General features: G+C 40.9%; 1 long non-coding RNA gene across 3 annotated transcripts; it reads left to right on the top strand.

Moving 5' to 3' along the window:
* Positions 1 to 9,653: 9,653 nt before the first annotated feature.
* On the top strand, positions 9,654 to 12,044 carry LOC110008295 (uncharacterized). 3 transcript variants are annotated; one of them, XR_016039762.1, is made up of 4 exons: positions 9,654 to 10,094; positions 10,446 to 10,582; positions 11,201 to 11,558; positions 11,835 to 12,044. It is a non-coding gene; the product is annotated as an uncharacterized LOC110008295 (long non-coding RNA). The 3 variants fall into 3 exon arrangements; XR_016039763.1 differs by having other exon boundaries at positions 11,190 to 11,558; XR_016039761.1 differs by lacking the exon at positions 11,835 to 12,044 and having other exon boundaries at positions 11,190 to 11,744.
* The last annotated feature ends 7,423 nt before the right edge of the window (positions 12,045 to 19,467 follow it).

Raw genomic sequence — 19,467 nt, 5'->3', positions numbered from 1 at the left:
AACCCTAGGTCCCCCACTTTCTCTCTCATGCCCTTAAAATACTAAGGGTTGGGAAATTAGGGTTAAACCAAGAAAATTTTAAGGGTTGGAGTTTGAAGAGATTTAAGGGTGCGTACTCAGTTTGGCCGAAATTTGCTTTTTCGGTTCGAGATTGAAGCTAAATTGTTGATCCCGCGCCATCGGATGTTAATGACTCGGTGTGGGGTGTAATAAGCCCGGTTAAGGTAATCTCTTACATCCTCTATTTTTGTTTCATGCAATTTTATCTTTATATTATCAAGCATATCATAGTGGATAGTTGCTTCAATAGCATCAAGTTGTTAAGATCTTGGTTTTATTGTTATGTTGATTTCATTTTGAAATTTATCTTGTTGTAATAAAGACTACCTGTAAGTGATTTTTTGCCAAAAAAAAAAGGGTAAAAAAAATAAAAATAAATTATTCCCTGGTAAAATATCACATAGGTTTTTCTTTTATTGGTATCAGAGTAAAGTTACTTGGTTTCCATTAGGAGTCTTTTCTAAGTTTTGCTTGAGAATTAAAGATATGGCCGCACGTATCTTCCTCTTTGAGATCCTAAAAGCCGTAAGGTTTGATGGGACAAATTATATTTCTTGGAGAAGAAAGATTCGATGTGTGCTTGAGGAGGAAAATTTGCATGAGATGCTCTATGAGCGCCGTCCTTATCGTCCAAGTGACGACTCGTTTCAAACAATCAAATATGAGTATTCCACTTGGAAGAAGAGGAACTTGAGATGCAAGAATATTCTTTTATGCGCCATGACTGACTCATATGCTTCCTAGTATGAGTCAATTTCTACTGCAAGTGGAATTTTTGATAAATTTGAAAGAGAGTATGATGAACCCTCTCATAAAGCAAGCTATAGCCATGAAAAATTATAATGATTTAAAGATGACAGAAGGAACTAAGTTTGCAGATCATGTGCACACTTTTTGTGCACTAGTCAAAGAGTTGGATGACACATGCATGAAACAACTAAACCCATGCAAGTGATTCATCTTATGAATTCACTTCCTAATTCATGGGAGACTTTCGTATCTTCACTCTCGACCTAAAAGAAAGCACCAAAACTGGATAAGCTTATCACCACAATCAGGGGAGAAGAAGAAAGGAGGAACTCAAGATAAGCACTGACAATAACTCCAAAGGAAGTTGTGCATAAGGTAAAATCTACACCCTCTTTTAACTATGATAAAGAAAAGAGAAGAAATAAGTTTGGGAAGACAAGAGAATTCATAAAGATAGATTTTGGAAATAAGGGAGGAAAAAGAGAAACCTGAACTTGCTTTATTTGCATGAAGGTGGGTCACATAGCCAATAACTATCGGTTCAACAAATCTGGGAGAGCTAACAAGGAATTGGCATGTGTGGTTTTTGAGTCTATACTGACTGACCCCAAGGGAGTTTCTTGGTGTTTTGACTCGTGGGCTACGACTCATGCTACGAACACCAAGGATGGTTTTCGTTCTTTTACTCCCATAGGATCAGGACAACAACATATTTATATGGGAGGAAATAAAAAAATTGATATCCTTGGAGTTGGAGATTTTGAGTTGAAATTGAAGAGTGGGAGCACCATGATCCTAAAACAAGCACTTTAACCTCCTGATACGAGGAAATGCTTGGTTTCAGTTCCTAAGATATCTATGGCTACATTCATGACCACTTTCATTGGAGAGAAAATGATGGTCAAGAAGGAAAAAGATGTTATCATGATTGAACGACTTGTAGGACTATTTACTATTGAAATAAAAGAGAGCGTTGCTTATGTCTCATCCCCTAATGAATTAGATGCAGCCCTATGACATATGAGATTAGGATACATTAATCTCAAACGAATGGAAAGATTAAAAAAGGATGGCATTTTTCAAAATTATAAGGGAGATTTATTGAAAGTGTGAGAGTTTTGTGTGCAAGAAAAATTAATAAGGAAAAATACCACTGAGGCAAAAATATCTACTAGCGTTTTAGAAATCATTCATAGTGACATATGTGGACTTATGAATGTGACCACCAAAAGTGGTAAAAGATATTTCATCACTTTTATAAATGTCCACTATCGATATGGCCATGTGTACCTTATTCACACAAAATCTGAAGCCCTAAAAAAATTCAAAGTATATAAAGGCGCGGTAGATAATCAAACCAACTTGAAAATCAAAGTCCTTAGAACCGATAGAGGGAAAGGATATTCTTTTGAACTATTCAAAGAACTTTGTGTTGAAAATGAGATCATCCATCAATACACCATGCCTTATACTCCCGAACAAAATGGTATAGCCGAGAGACGAAATATGACCTTGGTTGAAATGGTAAGGAGTATGATGGGGCATGCCAATATTTCCCTAGACTTTTGGGGAGAAGCCGTGTTAACGGCATGTTATATCCTTAAGCGGACTCCCACAAAAGCGGCCCCACTTACTCCTTACGATATCTTCATAGGTCGTACTCCCTCCCTTGATCATTTGAGAATTTGGGGTTGCTCAGCCCATGTTCTTATCCCACACGAAAAGCTGACCAAACTACAACTCAAAACTGTCAAATATATTTTCATTAGCTACATAGATCATGGTAAGGGGTATCGATTCTACAACCTTGAAACAAGAGCGGTTATTGAGAGCCGCAATGCTCACTTCTTTGAGGAAGAATTATTTGAAGCAAGGTGAGTAGAAAACAAGCCGACTTTTATGATAAGGCGAAAAACAAAGACGTGATTCAAGAACCCGAACCTGAAACTGAAACTTCAAAACAGTCCCAGCCTGAACCTGAACTCTTTAAAGAAAGTGAACCTCTATCTGAACCAAGATAAAGTAACTGAATCAGTAGACCACCTCTATACCTAAAAGAATTTGTCTACCTTGGAGAACATTATGATAGAGTTGGGGAAGATCCAGATTCTGAGCCTAAAACTTACTATGAAGCCTTGACTTATCCTGAAAGGGAATATTGGGTAGAAGTCATGAAAGATGAATATGCTTCAATTAACCAAAACCATGTGTGAGAATTAATACCTCTACCTCGGAAACATAAGGCCATTGGTTGTAAATGGATTTTCAAGAAAGAGTTGAATTCAGAAGGGAAAATAGAAAAATACAAAGCTAGGTTAGTTGCAAAGGGTTTCACCCAAAAGGAAGGGATAGATTATGAGGAAACCTTTTCCCCCGTTGCCAAATTCCCACCTATCAGTATCCTTATAGCTATAGCAGCCCATTTTGACTTTGATGTCCATTAGATGGATGCTAAAACAACCTTTCTAAATGAGGATTTAGAAGAAGAAAGTTACATGACTCAACCTGAGGGATTTAAGGAAAAAAAGAAAACTTAGTTGTTTACGATGCAAAATCTGACAGATCTTTCGACGAAGATCTCTCGGATCTTGACACCTTAAACTGATGAAAAAGAAGTGATAGAGAACATGAGACAAATCGAATTCAGATATGAGGCCAGATCTGCCAAAAAATGAGCAGATCTGCTCTTAGATCTGTGACAAAGTCAGCATGATCCAAAATATCAAAATAGAACAAATCAAAATAAAATCAGGAATAGTGACAGGAGAAGAAAGAAAAGGGAAGGAAATAATACAAAATCGGGCCGGATGGTTCGGAACTCCCGAGCCTTCAAGGCTCACCCGTATCAGAACCGGCATCCTCTTTACCTCTTTGATTCAGATGTAGACCAGCAGATCTCTAATTGAAAAAATGGTTGTTGTGCCCTAAGGATGACTGAAAATGGTCCCTAAGGATGACTGAAAATGGTCAGGGTTTCTTAGGATTAGGGTTGTTGTGCCCTAGAGATCTAAGGTTTTAGGGTTTTCAGGCTTAGGGTTCAAAGTTAGAGTTTGTCTCTCTGAGGAAGTCTCTTTAGGGTTTCAATCTTCCTTCCTAAGTTTCTCTCAAAGGGGTTCCTTTGAGTGGTCACGAAAAAAAGATTTTATAAGGGCCACAGATGTGTTGGGAAGTATAAATTTCCATAACTAACAGATCCTCTAGCCAAAAATGTCAATTTTGGGGATACAGATTTGGGCGACACTGATGGTGTTACTTGGGCGACATGCCTAGTGTTGCCCAAATAAAATGGTAAAAAACATCACAAAAGGGCAAGAAATCGGCACCTGGAAGGAAATTTCACTTTGGGCCAAAAGGCGGGGGGTGACTGGGCGACACTCTTAGTGTCGCCCAAATCATATGTTGTCCAAATTGAAATCTTTCACTTCAGGTGTGTTCCTCAGCCTCTTGTGAAGCTCTCGGAGAAAAGTTTGGTCAAAAATGATTTTTTTTTACTGTTTTTAATTATTTTTTTGATAAAATATGGTGTTTGTAGGATTCTTAGTCAAAACAGGGTATTTGCAGGGTTTTGGGTAGGCAGATTGGTTTTGGGTCACATGGTAGGTTGTGTGAACTATGGATTTGGGTGTACTAGGATAAGTGTGGTTCTAAAGGTTCAAAAAATCACATAATTTACCATATTTAAAATGGGGTGTCTACAGTTGCCCCTTTTTGGCACTGCCTGTCCTTCGAGGGACGGGTGAGTGGCAAAGAAGTAGACACTTTGGCGTTCCCTGTCTTTCAAGCGGCAGGTGAACGTCAAAGATAATGCAGACATTTTAAATTTTTCTTGACCTTACGTGGTCAGAGGGCACACCAACTAATCCCTCCAAGTCATTGCGCTCATCAAGCTCACCCACCTAGGGTATTTTCCTCCAAGGGTTTTCGGTATGAGATGTCGTCGAGTTACATAAACTTGAAACTCGAGTTGGATTTAACTTAAGGGGTTTCATAGTTTGAAAATTTTTAACCTTGGCATCTTCCTTGATTTCCTTAGGGTTTCCTAAGGCTTTCTATAGGAAGAGACTTGTTTGGCCGATTTCGAAGAGAGAGACGAGGCAGCAACAAGGTAATCGCGGTAATGCGGTAATCATCATGTATGGGTGTCCAAGCTCATTCATTTTGAAAGACTTTTTAGAAATTTTGAAAATAGGGGGAGATTTGAAATAGAATCCGGAGCAAGAACATGTTACAATTTTAACAAAAAAAATTAAGTTTTTGAAAACACAAGACATATAGTGAAAATTTTGAAAAAAGAAATATATTTCGAAAAACAAGGTTGGTTAACAGTTGCAACCATACAGCCCTCTAAGCAGTTTAGTGTCATGAAGCGATGGACCATACACCCAACCCTTTTACATCATACGAGGATAGACAGAATACACCCGACCCTTTTCTATCATACAGGGATAGACGGAATACACCCGACCTTTTATGTCATACGAGGCTAGATAGAATACACCTGATTTTTTACGTCATACGGGACTAGACGTTACCTGCCTTGGATCTTTTACGTCGCACGAGTTTGATGTTGAACTGGATACACCCGACTTTTTATGTCACACGGGGATAGACGGAATACACTCGACCTTTAACGTCATACGGGGCTAGACGTTACCTGCCTCGGCTCTTTTATGTTGCACGAGTTTGACGTTGAACTGGATACACCAAAACTTTATCGTCATATGGCGATAGACGGTATACCTGTCTTGGCTCTTTTACTTCGAATGAATTTGACTTTTTTCCTGTCTTGGATCTTGTACATCGCATGAGTTTGACGTTTTTTGAATTGGACTTTGGTTGGCAGTTTAGGCTCATGCCACCGAGGAGCATTTTCTTTTTGAATTTTTTGAATTTTTTATTACTTTTTATTTTTTGAAAATTGGTTGGCACTTTAGGCTCGTGCCACCGAGGAGCGTTTGAATTTTTTTGAAAATTAATATGTTTGAAAACAATCGTAAGAACACATGATAAAATCAAATTTGATCCCCGGAAGACCCCAAAATTGAGTGGGGACATTTTTGAAAAAAAATTTTGGGCAACACTAGTGGTGTCGCCCCCAAAAACTTTTATTATTGTTTTTTTTATGTGGAAAAATGGGGAATTGAAAGAAACGTTTTTTGGCAAAAAGATATGGGCGACACCAGTGGTGTAGCCTGGGCGGCACAAGGAGTGTCGCCCTCATAGGTTGGGCGACACTGGGCGTGTCGCCCATGAATTTTTTTTTTTTTAAGTGTTAGCTGGGAGTTAAAAAAAAAAAATTTTGGCAAAAAGAATTTGGGCAACATGAGTGGTGTCGCCCCCACAGGCTAGGCGACACTAGGCGTATCGCCCATATAATATTTTTTTTTTTTAACCCGTGTTTGTTGCTGCCCCCAGTTGGGAGGTCTTTTTCAACTTGCCCCTATTATGGGGAGTTTAAAAACTTTTTTTTTTTTTATTGCCCCTGTTGAGGGTCCTTGTTCAACTTGCCCCTGTTGGGGGGTTCTTGTTCATCAATAAGTGTGCGATTTTATTCACCGAAGCATAGTGGAACCCTCTTTTTTTTTCACACACTTTTCAAACTGAATTCCTACACATTCAGTTCCCTAATTGTAGGGTATTTGTCTCGAACTCCCGGCTATTGGATCGTACACACACACAGGGATGAGCTTGCTTCATTTTGCCTCAAGGGATCTAGTCGAGAGAAAAACGCTCCAAGACTAGCCAATATCGTCATTGGCGAGGTTCACCCATCTCTGATATGTGGTAGTTGATAGTTATACTCATACAACCATGAAGTGCTTGGCTAGTTTCTACCCTTCATAGCAAGCGTAGGAAGTTGGCTTCGAGAATGAGGCCAGATTGACTAACAGTTTAACCTCTTGTAGTGATGGAGGAAGTCCTTTCTAAAAAGAGTTTTGGAAATGGATGGTTTTAACAATCAAATTGAAAAAGAATTTTCGAAAGGGATGGGCCTTACAGTTTTACCACCTATGGCCCCTTTGGTGGTTATTTTCTTTATTATGTTTTACCCAAAGATGATGAAAGGATTTCCTTGTGGGATCATGAGAACTCAAAGGCCTCGAAGTTGTCATTTTACCTTTGGAGCTTTCATCTTGTGCTTCACAGGTCCATGAAGAGTTCTCTGGATTCTTGCCGGGCTTCCATCTTGGAGAAGTCTCGACGTTCTTCCAGAGTCGTCAAAGTCACTTCGATTTGCCATTTATGTCACCCTCCCGTATCTTTTTGAGTTGGTTCTGTTGGGAACCTATAGGGTTTAAGAGGAGTGTTCATCCTCAGGGTCTACTTGTGCAGTATTGTTAGAACTTGCAAGTACTTGTTTATACTTGATTCTTTCAAATCGAAAGCTCATTCTTGGAGATCTTTTATTCTTTTTTTTTTTACCTGTGATGCCTTTTAAGGCTTTCACTACGTCCATTTTTCTTTTTTTGTTTTTCTTTGTGATGCTTTTTCATGCTTTTGACGCTCTTTTGAGCCCGTTACGGGTAGTATTTTCTGAGATACATCACATTAATGGGGTCATTGAGTTCGTACCCCTCCTGATTTTTTATCTTAAAAGAATTGCCTGCGCGCACTCGGGTAACCACGAATGGCCCCTCCTAGTTAGGTTTGAATTTGCATAAAGGGTGTGGATTTGCAGGAGTGGAAGATTTTATTAAGTATCACATCCCCTTCTCTGAATTGTCGAGGAACAACTTTTCTTTGGCATGTGCTCTCGATTCTACGTTGGTAAGCAACGATATTTTTTGTTGCTCATAGTCGTCTTTCATCCAAAGTAACGAGGGCAGCGATTTGTGCTTCGATCTTTCGTTCCTCATCTGAATTTTTTGTGAATAAGCACTAGGAGAGATGGTATCTCAACTTCAATGGGTAACACCGCTTCCATACCGTACACCAATGAGTATGGGGTCATGCCAGTAGGAGTCTCATCGGTTGTCCGGTAAGCCCATAGCGCGTCATTTAGCTTTTCGTACCAATCTTTGCCACCTTCTATTATTATGTCTATAATTTTGAGAAGTCCTTTGTTCGTGGCCTTTGCTTGTCCATTTCCTTGAGGGTAGTAAGGTGTGGAGAATTTTTGCATTATCCCAAACTTTTTGCATGGCTTAGTGACCCTTTATGATTGACTTAAGAACACCGAATCTGAATACAATGTTGTTCTTTATGAAACAGGGAACATGTTATCGCTCAATTTTGACAAAGGACACACCCTCTACCCATTTGGTGAAGTACTCTATAACCATTAGTATAAAACAGTGGTCGTTTGAGGCTTTCCGAGAGATCATTCTGATGATATCAAGACCCCACATGGCAAAGGGCCATACGGGCAGTGTTGAGTTGAGTGATACAGACAGTGCATGGATGAGGTCTGCATAAAGTTGACATTTGGGATACCTCTTAATGAACTTCCAATAATCTTCTGCCATGGTGGTCCAGTAATAGCCTTGGCGCTTGATTTTTTGAGCTAAAGCGGCTGCCCCCAGAATAACCTCCTTCATTGTGTAACTCTGTCAGTACTTGGTCGATTTCTGGTTGATCGAGACACCGTAGAATGATGCCATCGAAGGATTTCTTTAACATGAAATTTCCTCTTACTAAGAATCCCATAGAAAACCTTCGAAGGGCTTCTTTATCCTTTTCGGTGGCTCTTTTGGGATATAAACCATCTTTTAGCAGGGACAGAAATCTTGGAACCATGGTTTTGCCTTAACTAGCGCATCTGAAGCCTCGAGAGACCCTTCCCCATCGTTTTCATTTTGTTGCTCTATTTCTTTTTCGATCCTTGGTGGGGAAGAGTCATGTTTGTTCCTGATGTATAATGATAGCATGGTGATTCTGAAGGAATATCAACTATTGAAGCAAGGGTTGCAAGGGTGTCAGCGAACATATTATTTTCCCTAGTTACATGCAGAAAGGTGATTTTATTAAAATATGGGATCATCTTTTCCACCTTCTCTTGATAGGGTTTGAGCTTTTCTTCTTGCACCTTCTAAATCCCTTGAACTTGGTTTATGACTAGTAAGGAGTAATCAATCACTCGTATTTGCTGGATTTTCATTCCCATAATGTTATTGAGCTCGGCTATCAAGGATTCATATTTAGCAATGTTATTGGTATATGGGAAATTCAATCTGATGGTTGTTGGCATTAAAATCTTCTCTGGTGGGCGTAGTATGATGCATACACCTGACCCGTATTCATTCCTTGCATCATCGATGCATAGCTCCCAAATTGAGTCCTCAATTGTGAAGAGGTTCTCGTCAGGGAGATCCGTGTTAACGGGAGTGTTATCTAGCAATACGTGTTCAGCTAAGTGGTCATCAATGGCTTGTCATTTGATCAATTTTTGAGTGACATATTCGATCTCGAACTCAGCATTCTCCACTTTGCCAAACGTCCATTATGGACTGGTCTCTCCAATAGGTACTTGAATGGGTCTATTTTTGAGATGAGCTTGACTGTATGAGATAAGACAATGTCTTAAATTCTTCATAGCCCACACAAGCGTCAAGCAGTGTGACAAACTTAAACTTTTTGGAACTGAAAAATATCTTTAATAGTGTTGATAAAAATAAATACAAAATAAATAAATAAAATTCGCTGTGTCAAAATGCACCATGGATATGTTTAGGTTAGGAGTGTTAGCTTTTCTGACAGTAATTTCATTTGATTGTCTTGTGAACCATTTCTATAGGAGACCACTTTTATAATATGGCCCAAGAGGACCAGTCGTTCCTCTTTTTGACGTTGCCCTATGATGTGTACGCTAAGCGTTTTGTTTTGCCATCTTAATTCATGTGTTATGGGCACATATAGTATTAGGTGTTATAATTTTATTAGCCCTTTCTCATGCCTTACCCTCCGGCCCTACCATTTTAACCCTCTCCACCTCTCTCTTAAAGTAACAAATTCATAGCTCAACAAGAGGAATGGTTACAACAGCTCCTGGTTTCTCCTTGAATCAACAAATCCCCCATCAACGCATTATGGAAGAGGAGGCAGCAGATTTCACAGACAAATCGCCATCTCACTGCAACCTTCACGAATCCATCCTCGCCACAGATAATGTGTGCAGGTGAGACGTAGAGATAAAGTTCATCTGAAGGCAGCGACTTTCGTTCTCCAGGAATCAACATGAAACAGCTCCACGAGCAGGCAAGCCGGAACCACACGAGAGATGAGGAAGGAACTCGCAACCCCATTCTCTTTAACACCATTAACAACCAACGAGACTCTCTCTCTAGGTATGCCAACGAAACTCTCTCTCTAGGTATGTCCTTGATGATTTTATACGAGGCACATTCACGGACACAAATTGCACTTTGTACTCTCCACCCACTCTTTGCAATTTCTCTCTCTTCTAACAACCCAATGAATTCACACTTAGTAGTGTGTAGAGCTCAATCTTTCTCTCTCTTAGATGCTCCAACTATGCACCACCTTTAGACTTACTCTGCTCTCTTTCAAGCCTGCACCAATCTCAAGCTCCCACTCTTTGGCACTGTTCTCCACAAAAGATGGCTACTTCTCTCTCTAAACGACTTTTTCGTCTCCAATCACCTCATCAATCTGTATGCACGATGTGACCTTTTCAGCACCACGCCCAAAATGTTCGACACAATGCCTAAGAGAGACATAGTCTCTTGGATCTCTCTAATCTCAAGCTTCGACCATGTATTTATGCATCATGATACGTGGATGATCATCCCATGGGCATATCGGCATCCTCAAAGTAAGTGACCTCATTGTCTTGAAAAATAATCTTTTTAGTAAAATTGTGATATTTTATCTATTTTTAGAAGTTTTAAATGCTGTAAATTCTTAGAAATAAGTTTCTTTTTCCTGTCTATTGTTGAGAATTTAGATACTGTAAATTATTAGAAATAAATGTGATATTTTCGCTTTTAGTAAAATTGTGAAATATCCTTCTACAGTTTTGAATATTTAGATATTATAAAATTCATGTGCAAATGACTTCCTCATTATTTAAAAAACTGATATTTCTGCAATTGATCGTAGTATTGCCTATGAAATGACTACTTGTGAATTGGCAATTCCATAAATTGTGATAATTTCGTATTTAATTTTGGATTTCCATAAGAGTTCTTCTATTGATACTAGACTGTTTATCATGTTACATTTCACGAATGTCCTTCAGAACTGCTACCTTTAAGAAATTATTGTCAAAATGTTTAACTGGTTACTTACAAATATTTCATTGAAAGTGATTGTTTAAATTGCTTCAAGTGAATTCCTGTTAATGATTCAATGATACTTTGTATATATGATGTTGCTGCTTTCTGATGTTAAAAGAGTTTCTGAGATAATTTGAGTATAAGTGGACTTGCAGGGATTGTTAGGGCCCATCTGGTTATGTCGGTATGGACTATTTGGACTCATCTGGGGCACCGGTGGTGTACGTTTAGACCTGCAAGGATTGTTATGACCTATCTGGTTATGCCGGTAGGGACTATTTGGACTCATCCGGGATGCCTGTGAGGTATGTTTGGACCTACAAGGATTGTTACGACCTATCCGGTTATGCCGTTAGGGACTATTTGGACTTTTCTGGGATGCCGATGAGCTATGTTTAGACCCGCAAGGATTATTAGGACCTATCCAATTATGTCGGTGGAGACTATTTGGACTCATCCGGGACGCCGGTGAGGATTGTTTGGACCCATCCAGGATGTTGGTGGGGTATATAGGTGACCTACTTGAGACGCTAGTAGGGTATTTTATGAAATCTTTTGAGTTATGCATTGTTGTTAAAATGTTTATATGCATTTCAATCTTTTGGATTATGTTAAATTGTGTAATTCTGAAGGAGAAATTATTATCCATAAATGCTTTTGTTTGCATTGTTTTTAATAGATATCCCTTTTGAAATTGTTTATATCTTCCAACCATGATTATATTTTAGGACCATGATGATCACTTACTAAGTAGTCAAACTCATCAAACTATGGTAAATATTTTTTCAGGGTAATTGCAATCTCATAGTTCGAATGCAGCAGGACCATCTTTGAAGAATTTGTAGGCATGATTGACCTTCCCCTTGTAACTTATAATCAAATGTACCATTGTAATTTTTGTTTTATCCAGAGATGTATATATCTAGTCCTTCATGATAATAATTGTTGCGAGTAGACTTTGCACAAATTAAAAAGAAATGGAAAAATCTGTTGTAATGTGAATATACTAGTAGAAATTTTAAATTTGCTATATATATAGATAGTATAAGAATAGTCTGTCGCACCTCGGGAATGTTAAAAACTTTGAGGTGTGACAAGCAGTGCTTCTCCACGTCCGTGTATCTTGTCCCATAGTCGACCATGGTTTTGCTGATGTAGTAAATCGTTTGTTCTTTTCCATGGTCTTCGCATTGTCCTAACATTGCCCCCAAGGTCTTGTCTCTCACTGACATACATAAGAACATGGGTTTGTCCGGACTAGGAGGACTATGGAGGGGAGGTTTTGTGAGGTACTCCTTGATTTGATCAAATGCTTATTGGCACTCATTATCCCATAGGAATGGGGTATCTTTCTTGAGTAGTCTATTAAACGGCGTGCACTTGTTTGCTAGTTGTGAGATGAAACGTCTTATGGCTTGTATGTGACCTTGCAGCCCATGACTTTCTCTGATGTTCCGGGGAGAGGGCATTTAAGTGATGGCTTGTATTTTGGACGGGTCCATCTCAATGCCTCTTTGGCTTACTATAAAGCTTAATAATTTGTCGGATTCAATCCTAAAGGCACATTTTTGTGGATTGAGTTGAGTTGATGTTTCTGGAGTCTTTCGAAATGGTCCTCAGGTTGGTGAGATGATCAAGCTTGGTCTTCGACTTGACCAGAATGTCGTCAACTTAGTCTTCCATGATGGTGTGCATTAAGTCATGAAAGATGCTAGTCACTGCCTGCCGATAAGTTGCCCCTGCATTTTTTAGGTCGAAGGGCATGACTTTGTAGCAGTAAGTTCCCCATTGCATTATGAACGAAGTCTTGGTCTGGTCTTCTTCTGCCATGAAGATCTGGTTGTAACCTAAGTAGCCGTCCATGAATGACAACATCTAGTGCCCCGTAGTGTTATCGACCAAGGCATCTATGTTTTGGTAATGGAAATTTGTCCTCGGAGCATGCCTTGTTGAGGTCTCTGTAGTCGACACACACTCAAATCATCTTGTCTTTCTTGGGTACGACCACTATGTTGGCCAACCATTTTGAGTAAACGACGGGGGTAATGAACTTCGCCTTGAGCAGTTTATCGATATCTTATTTGATTTTGAGCTCAAGGTGGGTCTTTTGACGTCAGAGTTTTTGCCTTACCGGCTTTGCTCCTTCGTTGAATAGTAGGTGATGTTGCACCAATGTGGGATCTAACCTTGGTATATCATCGTATGACCAGGCGAAGACAGCATGACATTCCTTGAGAAATGAAATCATATTTTCCCGCTCTTCAGCAGATAGGGATGTTCCAATTTTGGTCAACCTTGGGTCCTTCTCAGTTCCTAGGTTTACGTCGATCTTCTCGTCGATGAAAGCCGTTGGGTCACTTTCGAACCTCTTCTTGAATTGCTCAACATGGGAAGTGAGTTCCTCAGGTTGAGGGATTTCTTTAAACTCTTAGCTCTCTTGATCTTCGTCTTGGTCGTCCAATTCGTCGTCTTGGGTATTTTGCACCGTTATTGAGTTATCTTGAGTGTTCGCCATTTTTTAAAATTCTTTTTCATTATTATTAGTCTTATCATGTTTTGAATTTTCAACGGATTTTGAAATAACACAAGAGGTGTCCCTTAAGGGACTCACGAGAGAAATGTTGGGGACTAGACCCAGAGGAGGTTAGATGGCCACCCTGCGCTTATCCTTTTTTTGGCACCAAGACTTGAATGTACCGCTGGTATGCTTCCAACGATTCTCGAGATAGAGGGATGATCGACCAATTCCGTTCTTGGGTTTGTATCATTGAATGAGCACGCTTGGCTGTGTTAGAGCCGATTGGGCATACCTTCAAATCCAGGTCAACGAAAATGTCTTCAATCCCTAGTTCTTGTGTGTGGAAGAGGTATTATTCCCCATTGGGGATTCAAGGATCACCTTTGGCCATTTTGAAGGATGGGCATCGAGATGATCGAGGCTTTGAATGCCTCCATATACAAAGCCCGGATGGCAAGAAGGCTTCATATGGCTTTGCAATAAGGTGAGAGAACACCTGAATCCTCTTCGATCCCCATTTTCAGTTTTAGCTTGGGATGATTCAAAATTTGCGTCCATTACGTTTTGCCCTTGACTCCTCAAGCCTTGGCTTGGTTGGAACCATTAGGAGAAGAGCATGTGCCAAGCCTCGAGGGACCCGAAACCGTATCGATGTTGACATTAGATGATGTCCTCCATCGATGCGAAAGTTTGCACAATTTAGGGAGCAGGGTCCCCAGCCTCTAGGTGTAAGGTGGCACAAGCAGCTTGCTCGAAGGAAGCGAATGTGATTTCTCCAAACTCAACTTCTACGGCTAGCTTCCCGCTACCTATACTAGGATTGAGAAAAGAAGGGGTTTCAGCACATACCTTAGCGACGTTGTTTTTAGTCGAAAATTTGAGACATTGATGGAGTGTAGAGGCAACCACGAGGTTTTCATGCAGCCACGGTCTTCCTAGTAGCATGTTGAACGAAGGTTTTATGTCCAAGACATAAAACTTTATCACTTGGCCGATAGGGCTAATCTTGAGTGTGCGAGGCAGTATGTCTTCAGCTTGTCTCTTGCTCCCATCGTATTCAGCGATAGTTAGTTGACATGGCTCGAAGTCATCCGAGTTTTTGCCTAACTGTTTCATTGTTTTCATAGGGCATATGTTTAAGGATGCTCTATTATCAACAAGCACTATCCGTATCTCATATTCTTACATGAAAACAGTGATATGCAGAGGTTGGACATGAAAGCGGTTGAAGCTGATTGAGATGTCATCGTCCGTGAACATGATTGGCGTTGGTGCCATCAGTTGGTTGATCATTTCGCACAACTCATTCGGTTGTGTGTTGCTCCGGATGTGTGCGTTGACGATGACTTTTCAATCTGAGCTTTGTGTGCTGGTGAATTGGCAAGTAGCTCTAAGATGGAGATCTGAGCTTGGATCTTCTCAAGATGAGCCCATAGATCGTAGGTGGTTGCGGATCTTTGAATTTTTTTATTCGGTTCATAATCTGTGACCCTTGATGGTTGTCTGGCTTTTGAGGTATTTCTCATTCTTTCATCAAGAGTATCAGTCATCAATTGAATGGATTTGAAGACTCGGCCTCTTCGGGTTAGGGAATCAACCTCACCCGCCTGAAGCTCGATAGGGTCAGTCATAGAAAGAGTAATGGGAAGCTTTGGGGTGTTGGCGCCTTGTTTGGAAGGTGATCCATTTTCGTTGATCCTAACCATATCGATCTCTAGTATGTCATTTTCGTCATATCAGTCCCACTTGAGAAGGTTATCGAAGTTCGGAGATGAAGGGTTTCCTCTTAGAAGGCTCAAAATATCTTCTTCAGACTCTTGAAAGTGTTGATCACAAGCAAATATGAACTGACTGGGATCATCTTCTTCGTCTCCACTCTCAATTATGTGAATGACGACGTTCTCTTTTGAGTCGTATTGGGCTCTCAAAATTCGGTCGTTGTGACCATATTTTAAGGGAGAGGATTTGTGAAGATACCCATCTTTTGGTTAGATTGTTCGACAGGTTCATTTCTAGGGGCGACAGAGTGATGTCCCCCTATTAATTAGTCCTTGAATCACCTATTTCAAATATAAGCAGTTTTGAGTATCATGAGCATGGTTTTAATGCCATTTTCACCACTTACTCTTATCAGCTACTTGAAATGGTGGTTCAGATGATGGCGGGAGATAAACCATGTTTCTAGTCAGGAATAATTTCAGCATTTTTTCTAATGGGTCTTTGAGAGGGGTGAAATTATACTCTCGCCTTTGGTTATTATTTTGAGCGTTGGCTCTAGGCAGACCCCTTCAGTTTTGGTATTGATTGTTGCGTCAAGAAGCTGAACCTCGAGCCGGTCCGTTAACAACAATCTCATTAGCCTGACCAGAAGCATTCCCCTTGTTATTGTTTTTGTTCTTATTTTGAGGAGTTATTATCGGTTTATTGTCAGGCCTGGTGGTGAGGGGTGTCCCTCTGGCCCTCTCATGTCGCGCCACCCGCTCAATCGTGAAGTCGAAAGAGTGGGGGATAAGACCTTGGCTGAAGAAAGTCCTGCATTCGGGAGCGGCATTCTCTAAGGCTATGGAGATTTTGGCTGGGTCTGTAAGTGGACATTTTATGACCCGCATCGCTGCCTCGCAGAATCGACAGATGAAATCCTCGAAGGATTCTCTTGGGTTTTGTTTCCTTGCTTAGGGAGAGAGATCTTGGTGTCAACCTGCGGTAGTGAGAGATGAATAGGTTGAACATTTCCTCAGGAGTGATGCGTGGTTGAGCGGATATTGTTCTCCGATGTCAGTTTAACGCCTTGCTGGTCAATGTTTGCGAAAATATGGCCTTCAGTTGGCTAGGCTTGCCTTGTAAAGCTCGAACAGAGAGGAGGTACGCGTTGACGTGAGTACGTAAATCGCTTTTCCCATTGAACTTATTTCTAAATTATGAGACAACAAATCCCAGGGGAAGGTCTTTCATGCCTCCAAGGATCTCATGAACATAGGCCTTTGGGGGTAGAATTTCATGCATGCCCATTCTTACAAGTATATCCTACATTGCTTTTATGGTACATTCTTGTTGAGCATTTGCCATGACAGTAGGCCCACCGGTCGGTGGGTTCCCCAAGCATAGACTGATGAGTTGAGACTTGGGGTATATGTTGGCCAGCATGGGCCTGAGATTGATGAGTTGAAGTCACCGGGGCGGTTTGAAAGATTTGTACCTGAGGGGCGTACTGACCCTTAGGTGTCGCCACCAGTTGCAGAAATTGCACTGTTTGTTGGACCGGATGACCTAGAGGGACCGATTGAAGAATCGGCTGACTCGATTGTGCTAGGGGTTGACCTATACCACTGAGTTGGTTTGGGATCGACCCATAGGCTCGGGCATGAATGGTGTAACCTAGGTCAACTAGACTTTTAAGGCCAACATGGACGCCTATCTTGCCTAAGGGTTGGTCTAGACTGACACCTCTGTTTCGTACAGTGTTCAAGACATCATGAGCTATACTATGGTGGCTCGAGGTCGGGTTAGATCCTCTAGACCTAGTGGGTCTTGGTTTTGAGGTTGCTGTACCTCGGGGTTATCTTGGTTCGAATGACGAGAATTGGCGTTTGATATTGCATGAACATCTTCCCTTACTCGACTCCTACTTTGGTTTCTTAAAAGCCCCTGTAGGACGACACTTGGTAGGACCCTTGACTATTCAAAGTTTTTCAGGTGGAGCCGACTTTTTGGGCCACGTAGATTTCTGAATTATGAGTGGATCCTAGGGATTCTACCTCTAATTGAAGGCCTAAGCGTCGAATAATGGATTGACCTGAGTTCTGTCGATAATCCCAAGGGATCGCAGCATACTGGTTCCTAGGTTTTGGCAGGTTAGGCTTAGAGTCTGCCGTGGAGCGATCATCATAGTCACCTTGAGTGATTGACATGGTGATTGCTTTTGGTGGGGTTCTAGAATTTAGACTTAGGGTGAGATCTAGACTTGACGGCTTAGGGCAGACCTAGCCTGACTCTAGTGGCAAAACCTTAACTAAGACCTAGGCTAAGACTAGATTGGAACCTAGACTTGCTAGACTCAATCGGTTTTGGTTCAGACCCTAAACTAGGGTAAGCCTAGCCTAGCTCTAGAGGCAACTTTATGCTTAGACCTATGCTAGAACCTAGACTAAGATCTAGACTAAATAGGTACGAGTCTCGGCTCGAATTAAGAGTGGATCTAGGTTTGGACCTAGGTGTGAGCCTGGACTAGATGGGTACGAGTCTCGGCTCGGACCAAGAGTGGGTATGGGTTCGGACATGGGTGTGAGCTTGGTTCGGAACTGGACTGAGCTGAGTGCAAGCTTGGGCTTGAACCAAGAGAGTTTTGAAGATCAGACGGGGTGTGGACCGAAACTGGATCAAGGTTGGGTTAGGCGCGAGCCATAGGCTTGGACCAAGAGGGGGCCCAGGTTCGAACCTGGGTGTGAACCTGGTTCCGACCTGGGTTAGGCTGGGTATAAGCCTGAACTTGGACCTAGAGAGTTTTGATGATCAAACCAGGTATGGACCCGGACTGAATCAAAGATGAACTAGGAACAAGCCTTCGACTCGGACCGAGGGGGAGCCTAAGTTCGGACCGAGGCGAAACCTGGTTCAAACATGAGCTAAGCTGGGTACAAGCCTGTACTTGGACCCAGAAGGTTCAGCTCGGACCAAAAGCGGGTCCGAACTGAGATCTAAGATTAACCAGCAGAAAAAAAAAAGCAAACACAACACATGAAAACTTTTGACCTAATATTATAAGTAGGCTTGGCTTGAGAGTGGGTTTGTAACTATTGAAATGCGACTAGGCTGGTATAGGTCCCCACATAGGTCCTACCCTCCTGTTATAGGATTTTCACCAGGTCCTACTATACGCGGAGTTGCTTTGAGGCAAAGGATTACAGAGGGGCGCTCACAGTTAAAGTTACGCGAATCCCACCGCCTCGACTCTCAACGCTAGGTTCCCCTCACACCATTAAAGCGGATTTTGGGGGTTTTCGAAATATCATTTGTTGGTTTCCTGAGCATTCCCTGTCCGGTGTGTGCTGGAATGTGTAAAGAAGCACGCAATAAAAAATAAAGTGGCAAGCAGGCAAGCACACAATGCAAGAAAGAAATAAAACGAGTGCTTGGCACTAATCGTGCCCAGCGATGCGCGCTTTGAGGCGAAGCTCTCTCGCTCGAAGCACATTATAGATGGAGGGGTAAGAAACCCCTAAGAAGGTATAGCAACCACAATGAGACCAGGTACAGTTCGTGCTAAGTCGAGCACAGCCCTAGTCGAGGGTGACTCGAACGGGACACAGTTCAGGGGGGGTGCAAGATACCCTCAATGTATTTTTTAATTTTTTTTTATCTTTTTAATTTTGATAAAACACAGTTAAATTAAGCATGGTGAAAGCAGGGAAAACATGATTTCAATCAATATTAACAAACCCAAATAAAATCAGAAAGCCAGAAGCAGAACATACCTATCTGAAGCAAAACATTGTTTTTGTATTTTTAAAAAATTTATTTTAAGTTCAAAATTAGTGAACAGGAAGCAAAAACCCTCTTAAAGAGGTATGTGGGGTCCCAGAAAATTTCTGGGACAACTGCAACTGGGCGACAAGGGTGGTGTCGCCCTTGCAGGCTGGGCGACACTACAAAATTTATTTTTTTATATTTTTATTTAATTTTTTTCTTATGAATTTTGATGAAATAAGGTTACAGTAGACTTGCATAAGCAGCGAAAACAATATTTCTAATGAAAAAAATTAAAATAAAGCAAAACAGAAAAGTGTAAATAGAATAGACTTGTATCAAGAATAATATTTTTTTTTGCATTTTTAAAAATTTTACTTTGATCTGAAATTTTTTGAGCAGTCACAAGAGTCCCTAAAACAATATCGAAAATTTTCAGAA

This window comes from Amborella trichopoda, chromosome 8 (genome assembly GCF_054954075.1).
Source record: "Amborella trichopoda isolate Santa Cruz 75 chromosome 8, AtrichopodaSantaCruz75HAP2 v2.0, whole genome shotgun sequence".
Classification (NCBI taxonomy): Eukaryota; Viridiplantae; Streptophyta; class Magnoliopsida; order Amborellales; family Amborellaceae; genus Amborella; species Amborella trichopoda.
Note: the sequence above shows the minus strand (reverse complement) of the source record. Positions and strands in the feature narration are given on the sequence as shown.